We start from the raw sequence: 16,062 nt of genomic DNA on the forward strand, positions 1-16,062 counted from the left end.
GTAGATAATAGGTTGAAGTTTTGCCTCCTTGTTCGTGATTGTGCGGGTAAGACCGTCACTTGCACTTAATAGGATGGCTAAACTTTGCCTACATCTGACCTGCGTGGAGGTTTTCCTTAAACTTTTGAAATTTTTACCGTTTTGTGTTTATGCGGGTTTTGCCGCCTTCCACACGTAACGACTTACTTCTTCCCATATTTATGCGGTGAATACCGGCACATCAGTGTGGGAAGTTCATAAGTATAAAGGTAAGGCTATCAACACATTGTGAAAGGAGAATCATTTCCATTAGAAGTGGCTCTAGGCCTTTTCTTTACAAGTTTGGAATTGATCTACATGTAACATTTGCGTAATTGAGCTCAATTCCATGTTCTTGGGATGGGAGTGCCATCGAGCCTTTCGAGCCGGTACGCGCCCTTTCCCAGAACTTCTTTGATAATGTATGGCCCTTCCCAGACCGGGGCCAGTTTTCCTGGGCGTTGTTGGTTCGAAGCCTCGTTGTTACGCAGTATGTAGTCTCCTACATTGAAGTTGCAGAGTTTTACCCGTGTGTTGTAGTACTTTTGCATTTGTCGCTTGTAGTTCTCTTCACGCACTGCGGCTAAGTCTCTGCGTTCCTCGGTTAGCATAAGGTCTAACCGTCTTTCCGCATCATTGTCTTCTGGCTGAATCAAGACCCTTGGTGAGGGTAAATCAATTTCGACCGGGACCATGGCTTCAGTGCCATAAGTGAGACTGAACGGGGTTTCTCCCGTACTGGCCTTTTTCAGTGTTCTGTTTTCCCAAAGGACGTGCGGAAGCTCGTCCACCCAGCCGGATCTGTGTTCCAAGAGTCTTTTCTTTATGCCTTCGACGATGCTCTTATTTGCTCTTTCTACCTCACCATTACCTTGCGGGTGCGCCACTGAGGTAAAAGTGTGGGTGATTTGGAGTTCTTCCAGCCACTTTTGTAGCTTCTTGTCAGCAAAGTTGGTGCCGTTATCGCTCACCAAATTCTGTGGAAGTCCAAAACGACAAATAATAAATTCCCAAATAAATTTTTTGATATGTTTCGCGGTTGTTTGGGCTAAGGGTTTTGCTTCTATCCACTTGGTGAAGTAGTCGATGGCTACCACTAGGAACTGAACATTTCCTGCTGCTATAGGAAATGGGCCTGTCACATCGATGGCCCACTTCTGAAATGGCCATGAAGAGGTGACTGGAACAAGTTCATTCTTCGGGCGATGCGTGTTGGGTGCGTAGAGCTGACAAGACCTGCACTTTCTGATGTATGCCAGCGCATCTGTATGCATCCCCGGCCAAAAGTATCCCGCGTTGTTTAGCTTAGCTACAACAGCGCGTGGACCTGCGTGTACTCCACAGATGCCTTCGTGTACTTCCCTTAGGAGGTAGTCAGCATCTTGGTTGTCCACACATCTTAAGAGTGGGCCAAGAAAGTTACGTCTGTAAAGGATGTCATCAATGAGTTGATAATTCAGTGCTTTACAGCGTAGTTTTCTTGCCTGTGTTTTTGACTCTGGTAGTGTACCTGCCGCAAGGTAATTTATTATTGGTGTCATCCACGTTTCTGTGCTGGTTTGGATGACACAAATTTCCTTGTGCGGGACTGAAGGTGCCTCGAGGAGTTCAATGCGGATGTCCTTTCCCAAGTGGGTGAAGGCTAATGATGCAAGCTTGCTTAACGCATCCGCAGATTTGTTTTCACTACGCTTGACATGTATGACTTTGCAATCGTTAAAATCGCGCATAAGGGTTTTTGCTTGTGCGAGGTACAGGGCCATTGTGTCGTTCACGGCCGTGTACGTCCCGTTGATTTGGTTGGCTACTAACATGGAATCCAAGTGGGCTTCCAAGTGTTTCACTCCCATCTTACGCGCAATTCTCAGCCCGGCCAAGAATGCTTCATACTCGGTTTCGTTATTCGTACTTGGAAAATCCAGTCGAATAGCGTAAGTGTATTCTTGGCCTGCTGGGTTGGTTAGTTTCAGCCCTGCGCCTGAACCCTCGTTACTGGCTGCTCCATCAGTGTAGAGTCGCCAGACATCATTGATGTTCTGTGCTGGAGAGGGTTGAGCCTCTTCCTGGCACTCTTTTTCCCGCGATGCAGGCACTTTCGCAATAAAGTCGGCCAAAACCTGGCCTTTTATGGCTGGTCTTGGCTTATACTTTATCGCGTATTCCCCCAACTCAATTGCCCATTTGGCTAGGCGTCCCGATAACTCAGGTTTGCGTAGAACGTTTGCAAGTTTGAAGTTGGAGAGAATGGTGATTGGGTGACCCTGGAAATATCGTCTTAACCTGCGTGAAGCGTGTATAAGTGCTAAGACTAATTTTTCGAGGGTAGAGTACCGGGTTTCTACGTCTGTTAGGATACGGCTGACATAATAGATTGGCATCTGGATGCTTTTCCGTTCAACTAGCAGGACCGCCCCGGTTGCTCTATCTGTTGCGGAAAGGTATAGGATTAACTCCTCCCCCGCTTTTGGTGCTGTGAGCGTTGGGAGTTCGATCAAGCGTTAACGAATCTCCTGAAAAGCTGCTTCCGCTTCTGGTGTCCAGCGGAAGTGCGTTTTCTTTAAACAGTTTCTCAACGTTGACACGAAAGGAAACGACTTATCCGCGTGGTTTGCCAAAAAGCGATTAAGTGCGACTAGTCGTCCATTCAGTGTCTGAGCCTGTTTGATGGTAGTAGGTGATTCCATTTTGATAATGGCTTCGACCTTTTCAGGGTTCGCTCTGAAGCCATCTTTAGTGACGATGACCCCCAAGAACTTCCCTTCTTCCATTCCAAAGGCACACTTGCTCGGGTTGAGCTTCATGTTTATCTTCCTGAGCGTGTTGAAAGTTTCTTCGATGTCTTTCAACATCGCTTCTGCGTCAGGGCTTTTGATGACCAAGTCATCCATGTAGACTTCCAAGTTCCTCCCAATTTGGGCATGAAACTGGTTGTCCATCAGGCGTTGGTATGTGGACCCGGCATTCTTAAGTCCAAATGGCATCATTTGATAACAAAATGTACCATCGGGCGTCCGAAAAGCGGTTTTGTCCTGATCATCAACGGCCATGTGGATTTGATGGTACCCCTTATACGCATCCAGGAAGCATTTAAGGCGAAACGGTGCTAACGAATCCACCTTAAGATCAATTTCGGGTAACGGATAACAATCTTTGGGGCATGCTTTGTTTAAGTCTTTGAAATCTATGCACATGCGCCATTGTTTGTTATTCTTCGGTACCATAACGGGATTTGCAACCCATGTTTGATATCTGCTAACGCGTACGATGCCTGCGTCAAGGAGTTCCTTGACTTGGGTTCTACACGCGTTAGTTTGTTCTGGCCCCATTACTCTGCGCTTTTGTACGACTGGCGTAACAGCCGGATCGCACTTGAGCTTATGCTCTGCCTTACTTCGGGGTACACCAGTCATGTCAGCTGGTGTCCACGCGAAGATGTCAGCGTTTTTCTGTAGTAAGCGTTTGAGTAAGGTGCGTGTGGGATCAACAACTGTTGGGCCAATGGTAACGGCCTGGTCAGGGAATTTGCCGTTGAAGGCCCATCTTTCCGGTTCGGTGATGGTTGGTTTAGCCATCTTTGGTTTGGGTTTAGATGAGACAGATGCGATGCATACCTGGGGAATGCCGGTGATCATCGCTACACCCTCAGCTGCTGGCCATCCCATCATGCCGTGGACTGAAGTTACCACGGCGTTGAATCTTGCCATCCCGTCTCTTCCGAAGAGAATGTCGTATGTGTGGTGTGGCTTCCTCATCACGACAAAATCCACGTCTTCTGTACGTGAGTGATTCCCGTCCGTAAGAGTGACGGGGAAAGATAGGATACCCAGGGGGGTGTTTGTGCTGCCGTCGAACCCTTCCATCGAGGCGTAGACCGTTTCCAGGCGTTCCTTGTCTTCGTCATCTAGCTTGTCGAAGAACTGCCTGTACATCACCGTTGACGAGGCGCCGTTGTCAGCAAGAGTGCGAGAAGTGATGTAGTGCCCCAGCTGGCTTTTGATGACGATAGGGCCTTCTTTGCTGGGTCCTCCTGGCACTCGCAGGAAGCGTACCTTAGCTTCCTTCCACGCGCATGGTTCTGTCGCTCGCGTTTTTCTTCCTCTGATGTTGCCATGAACCATGTTGATGCTGATTCAACGGGCTTTCGTCCGTTGCCTCTGTACCGGTTATCATTCCTTCCTCCCTTCTTGATTGATGCCACAAGGTGTGCAAGTCTTCCATCCTTGACGAATGTTTCAACAATATCCTTCAAGGATGTACACTCCTCCGTACTATGACCTTTTGTCCCGTGAAAGTCACAGGATTTGCTTTGATCCGCATTAGGTCGCTGCCGGATCATTGGAGCTTTTGGCCATGGTAGTTTTTCGGTGGCAAATATCTCCGTGACGCTTTTGGTGAGTGGCGTCCACCGGTGTTTTCGGCTTGAAGGGTGTGTGTTATCCCTTCCGCAAACAAGAGGGCGAGAGCTGGATGAGGTGTCAAAGTTTACCCTTGACTGCCAAATACCTAGCTTCCTCTTTTTGTTCTGCCGGGCGATCCGAACATTGTTTTCTCTAGTCCTTTGCATGTAGAGGTGTGTACTCTGGGGAAGATCCCTTCCCAGTTGCTTCTCCGTCTCGGCAAAGCGCTTGGCCGCCGTGTCACACCCGGCCCTGAGCGGCGGAAACAGCCGGGCGCGCGCGAGTGGGGATTGATAATTAAGCACGGGCCATTGCAAACATTCAAAGATTTTCATTGCGCATGAAATGTTTAATACAAATACATTACATTGTTTAAAAATTACATAAAACATCCAAGTATAAAAACTGTTGAAGATTTCCACGTCATATCCCCTTGCGCGGCGGGAACAACCATGCGCATCAAAGGGATAAAACTAAAATCTTCCAAAAAGCTAGTTTTAGATGTTCAGCGTGAGGTGCTCTAAGTGTGACTCCATGCGCTACCTAGTTATCTCCTGAAAGACACGTAAAACATTTGAATCAGTATAAACTGAGTGAGTTCACAAGTTTTAGTAACTTGATAAATCGTATCGCGTCATAAACATAATAGCATCATTGAAACACATGCTTAGTAAAACAGTTCTGAACATAATCTGATAAAAATCGTTCCGCGGTTTACGCGCGAACATTTCTGGGAACTGTGCTCGTCTGTGTAAGTGGCGCTGCCACTACGAGCGAAACAAGTAATACCGTCCCGCGGGTTACGCGCGGACACATCTGAAAAACCGTGCTTGTCTGTGTAAGTGGCGCTGCCACTACGAGCGAATAATACCGTCCCGCGGGTTACGCGCAGACGTTGTGCCGGAAAACAAGGCGCTCGTCTGCGTAAGAGGAGCGACCTCTACGAGCGGGCTCAAACCCATAGTACTGCCCCATGACCATACTAGGCACTCGTCTGTGTAAGAGGTGCGACCCCTACGAGTGGGCGGATCAAACCAGCAGTCCCTACCCTTAGAGTTCCAATGGTAAAGTGATCACTTACTCGAATCTGGTGCACTAACATCGAAAAACCATAGATAACCGTTCGCATTGCTCATCATGAAACATAACTTAAACACATAATCGCTTGCATAGCTTGTAAGTATACCATGATAAAACATTATTTAAGTACGTGTCCCTCGCCCCGAAAACAGTTTAAAAATAGTGAAAACAGTGAAAATAGGGGCTGTGAGACTCACCTGTGGTTCTTGTTAAGGGATTAATCGAGATTCGGGTTTTCTTGGTGTTGGCCTTTGAATTGAAGGTCTAGAATACGATTAAGAAGTATATATATTAAGATCAAGAAATAGGAGAATATAAGGGTTGGAAGGTAGATCTCAAGGTTATATTCTCGGCTTACCTAGTAACAGGATCGGATGCTTGGGAGATGATTAGTGCAAGTTTCCAGTTCTTAAGAGAGAAGTTTGAAGTGTGTTTGGGTGATAACTTAGGTTACATATTTATAGTCAAACTCAAGGGAACACAATCCCTTGCTTTAGGGGATTGTAATCTTTTCATATCTAGGTGTAATGATGATAAAGTATGGAAATTATTATTATTTATTTAAAAGTGGAGTAGTGGATAAAAGATTTTGATTTGATTTGGTCAGGACATGCAGGTCTGGGGTTGGTGAGAATAGGGTGGCTGACAGTTGACTTTTCATGTTACAGTGTGCTTTTTCAGGTACTTTTGTCAGTGTACAGTAAAAAGTGGAAAATCTCTGAAACACGCTACTGTTTCCTTTTGGGCGGGAGTAATCTCCTTACGTCTGGAGAATAGACTGAGTGTTCTGTGCGTATCACTTTGTGCGCATAGCTTTCTGCGTGAAGGACATTTCTTTGCTGCGGGTAGGCACGTAACCTTCTCGCAGTTAGGGACATTGAGTTTCATTTGTAGATTCTCCAGGTGGTCTTGGTATTTCAACATAGTGATCAGTTATGTTGAAGTCAATTCCATCTTGGAGCTTCAGACAAACTAGCTCTCAATGTTCCCGCCATGCGGGGAGGTTAGTTCCCTTCCGCACGCGCATAAACGATTTAGGATGCACCCGCCTTAGCATCATGCGGGATGGTCAACCCATTAGACAACATAACGTTAAGGTACATGAAAACATAAAGCCAAAACATTCGCGCATGGCGCATATAACATATGCCCACGCTGGTTCTTAACATGGTGCGCTCGCGCAGGGCGCACATAACAAATGCACGCGCTGATTAACATGGTGCGCTCGCGCAGGGCGCACATAACAAATGCACGCGCTGATTCTAACATAGCGCGCTCGCGCAGGGCGCACATAACAAATGCACGCGCTGATTCTAATATGGCGCGCTCGCGCAGGGCGCATATAACATAATTACCTAATATTTAGGTTGATTACTTGGTTTAAGGGATTGGGAATTTACCGGGTGTCACATTCTCCCCCTGTTAAACGAATTTCGTCCCGAAATTTAGGAGACGTTGCTGGCAGAAGCAATGCTCTGAAAGAGGTGTGGGTATTTCATGCGCATCTGGTCTTCTCTTTCCCAAGTGAATTCAGGCCCACGCCTCGAGTTCCATTGAACCTTTACTAACTTGATTCTGCTTCTGCGTAACTTTTGTTCTTTCCAATCGGTTACTGCTATAGGTTCTTCTACGAAGTGCAGCTGTTTGTCGATGTGAATCTCTTCCAACGGCAAAATCAACGTTTCGTCAGATAAGCACTTTTTGAGGTTGGACACATGAAACGTATCTTGAACTCCACTGAGTTCGGCGGGTAAACGGAGTTTATAAGCAACCGGACCGATCCTTTCCAGGATCTCAAATGGTCCAATGTAGCGCGGATTCAACTTTCCTCGCTTGCCGAAACGGGGGACTCCTTTCCATGGAGAGACTTTCAAAAGTACTCTATCCCCTACTTGAAACTCCAACGGTTTCCTTCGCACATCTGCGTAGCTCTTCTGTCTGTCGCGCGCTGTCTTAAGGCGATCCCGTATCTGAAAAATCTTGTCTGTTGTTTCTTGGATCAATTCTGGACCAGTCATTTGCTTGTCACCCACTTCAGCCCAGCACAGTGGGGATCTACACTTGCGCCCATACAAAGCTTCAAACGGCGCAGCCTTGAGGCTTGTGTGATAACTGTTGTTGTAAGAAAATTCAACCAATGGGAGATGAGTATCCCAGCTACCTCCGAAATCGATTGCGCACGCGCGCAGCATATCTTCCAATGTCTGGATTGTTCGCTCGCTTTGTCCATCTGTTTGGGGATGATATGCCGTACTCATGTCAAGACGAGTACCTAAAGCCCCTTGTAACGATCTCCAAAATCTTGAGGTGAACCGACTATCTCTATCAGAAATGATGGACACTGGGACTCCATGTTTTGAAACTACTTCTCGAATATACAATCGGGCTAACTTTTCCATCTTATCGGTTTCCTTGATCGGCAGGAAGTGCGCTGACTTAGTTAGCCGATCCACAATAACCCAGATCGTGTCGTAACCCCCAGGTGTCCTTGGCAGTTTGGTGATGAAGTCCATAGAGATTTGTTCCCACTTCCACATGGGAATTTCTGGCTGCTGAAGCAACCCTGATGGTTTCTGGTATTCAGCCTTCACCTTCGAACACGTCAGGCATTTACTGACATACGTTGCGATGGCGCCTTTAAGATTGGGCCACCAATACAGCGTTTTAACATCTTGGTACATCTTGTCTGCGCCAGGATGTACGGAATACCGCGTCTTGTGAGCTTCGTTTAATACTTGCTCGCGCAATCCTCCCTTGAGAGGGACCCATATGCGGTTAGCAAAATATCGAGTGTCGTTCTCTTTGATCTCCAAATTCTTAATCATTCCTCCAAGGGATTCGTTTTTAACAAACTCTGGTTTCAAGGCTTCTTGCTGAGCATCTCGGATGCGGGTAGAGAGATCTGTGTGAATGGTCAACCTTAGAGCCTTGACTCGTAGCGTTTTTATTCGCTCCTTCCTACTTAGCGCGTCTGCTACTACATTCGCCTTTCCAGGGTGGTACTTAATTTCACAATCATAATCATTCAACAACTCCACCCATCTTCGTTGCCTCATGTTTAAATCCTTTTGATCAAATATATGTTGAAGGCTCTTGTGATCCGTAAAGATTATACACTTTGTACCATAGAGGTAATGGCGCCAAATCTTTAGCGCGAAGACAACCGCTCCAAGTTCCAGATCATGCGTTGTGTAGTTCTTTTCATTGGTCTTGAGTTGGCGCGAGGCATACGCTATGACTTTGTCTCGCTGCATAAGGACACATCCGAGTCCCTGATGTGAAGCGTCGCAGTAAACGACGATGTCATCCGTCCCCTCGGGCAGAGACAGAATTGGCGCACTACATAACTTCTGTTTTAACATTTGAAATGCTGTTTCCTGATTTTCGCCCCAAACAAACTTCTTGTCTTTCTGAGTTAGCGTGGTCAGAGGTAGAGCTATCTTGGAGAAGTTCTCAATGAAGCGTCGATAGTAGCCAGCTAGTCCTAGGAATTGCCTCACCTCAGTTGGGGTTTTTGGCGCTTCCCAGTTTTCGATGGCCTTGACTTTGGAAGGATCAACGTGTATTCCTTTCTTGTTTACAACGTGACCGAGAAAGTGAACTTCTCTAAGCCAAAACTCGCACTTGGAAAACTTCGCATACAACTTTTCTTTCCTCAACAATTCCAAAATCAATCTCAGGTGTTGCTCATGCTCGGCCTTGGTCCGAGAGTAAATCAGAATATCATCTATAAACACAATCACAAACTTGTCCAAGTATGGTTTGCACACGCGGTTCATCAGATCCATGAATACAGCTGGCGCATTAGTTAGCCCGAAAGGCATCACTAAGAACTCATAATGGCCGTATCTAGTTCGGAAGGCTGTTTTCGGCACATCTTCCTCATGGACCCTAAGTTGGTGATATCCTGACCGTAGATCTATCTTCGAATAATAACTGGATCCCTGCAACTGGTCAAATAAGTCGTCAATCCTCGGTAAGGGGTACCGATTCTTGACTGTCAGCTTGTTCAGCTCCCTATAGTCAATACACATTCTGAACGAACCATCCTTCTTCTTAACAAACAGTACTGGAGCTCCCCAAGGTGAGAAGCTTGGGCGTATGAAACCCTTATCCAATAGTTCCTGTAACTGATTGGATAGCTCTTGCATCTCAGATGGAGCTAATCGATAAGGCGCTCGAGCTACTGGCGCAGCTCCTGGGACTAAATCAATACGAAATTCTACTTGTCGCGGCTGCGGCAATCCGGGCAAATCTTCAGGAAAAACTTCTGGAAATTCGCGCACTACTGGTAAGTCTTCAATTCTTCGCTCATCTCCTTTCTTCTCTACGACATGCGCCAGGAAGGCGTAGCACCCTTTCCTTAGGCACTTGCGCGCCTTTAGGCACGAAATCAGTTTTGTCGCAACTCCCCTTCTTTCCCCTTGAATTACCAAGGTTTCTTCGTTCAACAGTGGGATCCGAACCTGCTTCTCATTGCAAATAACTTCCGCGCGGTTCTCGACTAACCAATCTATACCTACCACGATGTCAAAACTTCCCAAGTCTATTGGCAACAAGTTAATATTGAACCCGTGACCTCCCATGACTATAACACATTGTTCAGTTCTTTCGTTCGCGCATAACTGCCTTCCATTGGCTAGTTCTATAGTATAAGGCGTGTCTAGCCTACTGGTTGCTAAGCCTAGGGAGTTTTTAAACTCAGCAGATATAAAACTTAGGTCAGCGCCAGTATCAAATAAGACAGATGCAAAATGGCCGTTAAGCAAAAACGTACCGGTTACCACATTCGGCTCTTCTTTAGCTTCACCCGCGCCGATCACAAAAGCTCTCCCGCGAGCTTGGTTTCCCCTTTGCGGGCAATCCCGACTGAAATGCCCTGGCTTTCCGCATGCGTAGCAGTTGTCATTAGCTCCAGCTTCTTTAGCACGGCAATTCATCGTCTTGTGCCCTGGCCTGTTACATTTGGCGCACGTGACGCTCGCACATTCACCCTCGTGGTGAAACTTGCATTTGTTGCACCATGGGTAAGGCCCGCTGTATCCTTTCCTTGATGGCTCCGCGGCTTGGATCGCGTAAACCCTTGCGCTTTCCTACTTCTTGAACGGTGGCTGCTTGGAGTCGGACCCTCGGTGGTGAGAGTTCCATTTCCTCTTGGAGTCAGAGGTTCGCTGCTCGTTTCCGCGCGTAGTCAACATACCCGCCCGGACCGTATCCCTTGTAAGGGTGATGGCCCGCGCTACCGCCTCATCAAAGGTTGGAGGCGCTGCGGCGTTGAGCGGAACCCTAACAACAGGAGGTAACCCAAAAATATACCTCTCGATCTTCTTTTCCTCCGTGTTTGCCATGTCTGGTACCAACTGGCAAAGCTCGTTGAACCGGTTGTTGTAGGCGTCGATATCCGTTCCTACCATGGTGTGGTTCCAGAATTCCTGCTGCAGACTCTGGATTTCTGCGCGAGAGCAGAACTTTCTCATCATCATTTCCTTCAGTTCTTCCCAGGTCTTGTGAAGAGCAACTTCTCGCCCCAAAGTCTTCACTTGAAGTTTCCACCAAGACGAAGCTGCTTCTTGGAACATGCATGTCGCGTAAAGAACCTTCTGGTTCTCACTACATCTGCTAATGGAGAGAACTGTCTCCATCTTGTCAATCCAGTTGTAGAGCCCAATGGCCCCTTCGGTACCCTTGAATGGCCAAGGCCTACAGGCCATAAATGTCTTATAGGAGCACCCTTTGTCCAAGGATCCTGAATCGGGTTCTGGGGTCTCGTTCTGACGACCCTGACTTGATTCGGCCTTGCTGGCCTCATGTGTCGCAATCGCCTGCGCGATTATTTCCGCGAGTTCCTCGGGTGTCATGGTAATTCCCTTGGCTCTGGTTGGAGGCATTCTCGCTTTAAAAGAGTGAAAATATATTAAACTTAGCGCATGTACTCTGAGCACATAATGTTCTTTATCTTTATTCACTAGACACTGTGTGACCCGTGTTCCTAAGTGTGTGTATAGCTTCTTTTGAAAATATTTTCTTTGAAAAAAATATTTCATGCGATTCCCCAACGGTTATAGTCTAGGTTAAAACTTCTTTTCCTAGTTCGCTATAACCAGTGCTCTGATACCAATCTGTCACACCCGGCCCTGAGCGGCGGAAACAGCCGGGCGCGCGCGAGTGGGGATTGATAATTAAGCACGGGCCATTGCAAACATTCAAAGATTTTCATTGCGCATGAAATGTTTAATACAAATACATTACATTGTTTAAAAATTACATAAAACATCCAAGTATAAAAACTGTTGAAGATTTCCACGTCATATCCCCTTGCGCGGCGGGAACAACCATGCGCATTAAAGGGATAGAACTAAAATCTTCCAAAAAGCTAGTTTTAGATGTTCAGCGTGAGGTGCTCTAAGTGTGACTCCATGCGCTACCTAGTTATCTCCTGAAAGACACGTAAAACATTTGAATCAGTATAAACTGAGTGAGTTCACAAGTTTTAGTAACTTGATAAATCGTATCGCGTCATAAACATAATAGCATCATTGAAACACATGCTTAGTAAAACAGTTCTGAACATAATCTGATAAAAATCGTTCCGCGGTTTACGCGCGAACATTTCTGGGAACTGTGCTCGTCTGTGTAAGTGGCGCTGCCACTACGAGCGAAACAAGTAATACCGTCCCGCGGGTTACGCGCGGACACATCTGAAAAACCGTGCTTGTCTGTGTAAGTGGCGCTGCCACTACGAGCGAATAATACCGTCCCGCGGGTTACGCGCAGACGTTGTGCCGGAAAACAAGGCGCTCGTCTGCGTAAGAGGAGCGACCTCTGCGAGCGAGCTCAAACCCATAGTACTGCCCCATGACCATACTAGGCACTCGTCTGTGTAAGAGGTGCGACCCCTACGAGTGGGCGGATCAAACCAGCAGTCCCTACCCTTAGAGTTCCAATGGTAAAGTGATCACTTACTCGAATCTGGTGCACTAACATCGAAAAACCATAGATAACCGTTCGCATTGCTCATCATGAAACATAACTTAAACACATAATCGCTTGCATAGCTTGTAAGTATACCATGATAAAACATTATTTAAGTACGTGTCCCTCGCCCCGAAAACAGTTTAAAAATAGTGAAAACAGTGAAAATAGGGGCTGTGAGACTCACCTGTGGTTCTTGTTAAGGGATTAATCGAGATTCGGGTTTTCTTGGTGTTGGCCTTTAAATTGAAGGTCTAGAATACGATTAAGAAGTATATATATTAAGATCAAGAAATAGGAGAATATAAGGGTTGGAAGGTAGATCTCAAGGTTATATTCTCGGCTTACCTAGTAACAGGATCGGATGCTTGGGAGATGATAAGTGCAAGTTTGCAGTTCTTAAGAGAGAAGTTTGAAGTGTGTTTGGGTGATAACTTAGGTTACATATTTATAGTCAAACTCAAGGGAACACAATCCCTTGCTTTAGGGGATTGTAATCTTTTCATATCTAGGTGTAATGATGATAAAGTATGGAAATTATTATTATTTATTTAAAAGTGGAGTAGTGGATAAAAGATTTTGATTTGATTTGGTCAGGACATGCAGGTCTGGGGTTGGTGAGAATAGGGTGGCTGACAGTTGACTTTTCATGTTACAGTGTGCTTTTTCAGGTACTTTTGTCAGTGTACAGTAAAAAGTGGAAAATCTCTGAAACACGCTACTGTTTCCTTTTGGGCGGGAGTAATCTCCTTACGTCTGGAGAATAGACTGAGTGTTCTGTGCGTATCACTTTGTGCGCATAGCTTTCTGCGTGAAGGACATTTCTTTGCTGCGGGTAGGCACGTAACCTTCTCGCAGTTAGGGACATTGAGTTTCATTTGTAGATTCTCCAGGTGGTCTTGGTATTTCAACATAGTGATCAGTTATGTTGAAGTCAATTCCATCTTGGAGCTTCAGACAAACTAGCTCTCAATGTTCCCGCCATGCGGGGAGGTTAGTTCCCTTCCGCACGCGCATAAACGATTTAGGATGCACCCGCCTTAGCATCATGCGGGATGGTCAACCCATTAGACAACATAACGTTAAGGTACATGAAAACATAAAGCCAAAACATTCGCGCATGGCGCATATAACATATGCCCACGCTGGTTCTTAACATGGTGCGCTCGCGCAGGGCTCACATAACAAATGCACGCGCTGATTAACATGGTGCGCTCGCGCAGGGCGCACATAACAAATGCACGCGCTAATTCTAACATAGCGCGCTCGCGCAGGGCGCACATAACAAATGCACGCGCTGATTCTAATATGGCGCGCTCGCGCAGGGCGCATATAACATAATTACCTAATATTTAGGTTGATTACTTGGTTTAAGGGATTGGGAATTTACCGGGTGTCACACGCCGTCATGATGGCACCCCATGTGGATGGCATGCCGTCCTTACCCGTCAATGTGCGGATAAGCTCTGGGTATTCGGCGCCCTGGATGAAAGCGGCGCGAACAAGATCTTCACTTATGTTGCCCAGACTCAGCTTTTTGGAGTTGAAGCGAGTGATGAAGTCTAGTAAAGATTCATCCTCCTCTCTAACGCAGTTGAGGATCGTCTACTGTTCTTCAGTATATTTCCTCTGTTGGCTGAAGTGTTGGCTGAACTTGTTCTGAAAGTCCGCCCAATCATAGATGTGGTGGACCGGTAAACGATCGAACCATGCCCTGGCCGCTCCAACCAGAGTCATCTGGAACATATAACACCACGTGGGTTCCGTCCAGTTACTGACGGTTGCCCCCGCAATGAATCTGTTCAAGTGGTCGTCTGGGTCGGATAGACCATCATAAGTGCCGATGTTGGACATTTGTTTAGCACTTCTCGGGGCGATTGCTTCCGCAATGTCCCTTGCAAACTTGGACTTTCCTGCATTTGCAGCAGTTGGTCTAAAGGTTTTGGAGAAGTCACGTGGGTTTCTCCCCGCGTTCGTTGGTTTAAAGGTTTCTCCAAAATTCCTTGTCGGTTGGAAGTCCGTTTCCTTACGCTTCCCTTTTGCCTTATGGCGAGGGTTTGCGTCGGTATCGGGTTCTTCCCGCTCATCGTCCGAGTACTCGCACTCACTGTTCATGTTGAGATGTTGGCGAGTACTGCCGAATTCGTCAGACTGTTGAAGTGAACGCAAGCGTTCATCCAACTCAGCTTGGAACTCTTTCTGACGTGCTTCGGCCCACGCCTTAACTTGATCGAGTGTTTGGCGAGGGACCCTCGTCCGTTTCTCCAACTGGGCATCAGTGAACCCCAGTGAAATATTGTTTACTGCACTTGTCCCGGCTTGGGTAACCGGGGTAGTGTTCGTAAAATTTGTATAACCGCCGGTGTTCCCCCCAGTTGCTGGGGTTGTGGTTACCGGGGTTTCTTGGTCACTTACTGGCTTTGGGACCGGAGTAACGTTAACCATTTCTTCAGAAATTTTGAAAAAACTAAGAATTAGTTCTAGCTTTTATGCACGGATGGCGCCAATGAAGAAACACTAAGTGACCCCGGGCAGATTACGGATAATCTGGGGGTTATATAGATGTTTCCCACGAGGATGAGGTCCAGCAAAGAAAGTTGTTCTTCAGGTGACCTGCAAAACAGACACCGTAAGCTCGTCACTGAGAAGGGGGGGGTTCCTCCTTGTGACCACCCTCCGGCGTGAGAATCAGACTAGATTGCTCTGAATATAAGTGTATATTAAGAGATTGCTAGAGAAGATAATGAGATATCCGATGATGTCCTTACCATTCCAAGGTGTTGGAGTATTTATAGCCGAAGGTAGGTTTCCAAGAAGGTACAGCCGGCTGAATAGTATTCCTGTTCTACCAACAGTGGGCTACGCACAAGCCATGCTGGTTGGTGGATAGGCTTCGGCCGATAGTGACAAGGCCGGCCGTATACTGTTCCTTTACTGCTGGCTATGCACTGTTCCACCAACTGTAGGCTACGCACGTCCCATAGTAAGGGTTGGTGAGTAGGCAGCGGCTAATAGTGACAAACAGTACTAGAGGGTGCTCCTCCTCGTACTGTTGTCGGTGAGCTGTCACCCTGTGATTGGTTCATGGGCTGTTTTGGTCAGATCGTCTGTTTTGCCCATACCTTGGCAGGTATAGTACAAAAGATCTTCCAGAAGCATACGGATTGGCTCTTTTGGGCGGGAGTATTCCCGCCTTGCTCATTCCTTCAGGTGACATTACTGAAGTATCAAGAGTTAGTGCCTTGTGCGTGTAGCCTTGCTATCAGTGCGGGTAGCCTTCCCTGATGGCTTGTATCCGCAACTGCGGGAACAAGCGGGGTACACCATTGGGAGGCTTTCCCTGCGGGAACAGCTGGCGTACTGCGCATAAGGTCTTCATCTCTGAGCATGGTGGGTCCTGCGGAAGCAGTTGGTCGTTGCACAGACGTCCCTCTTCAAGGTGAGTCTTGCGGGTCCAACTGGGCTCTGCTGGGACCTACCTATTCAACAACCAACCACTCCTAGGAGTTTATGATTTGTAGTTTTATATAATTTACGGTTTGAATTTTATTTTTCTTAAAATGGTTCTTCCAATGTTATGAATCTTGAAACCAAC

Source organism: Bidens hawaiensis, unplaced genomic scaffold, assembly GCF_021521415.1.
Source record: "Bidens hawaiensis isolate Kalapana, Puna unplaced genomic scaffold, B.hawaiensis_p1.1 tig00000097_1, whole genome shotgun sequence".
Taxonomy (NCBI): domain Eukaryota; kingdom Viridiplantae; phylum Streptophyta; class Magnoliopsida; order Asterales; family Asteraceae; genus Bidens; species Bidens hawaiensis.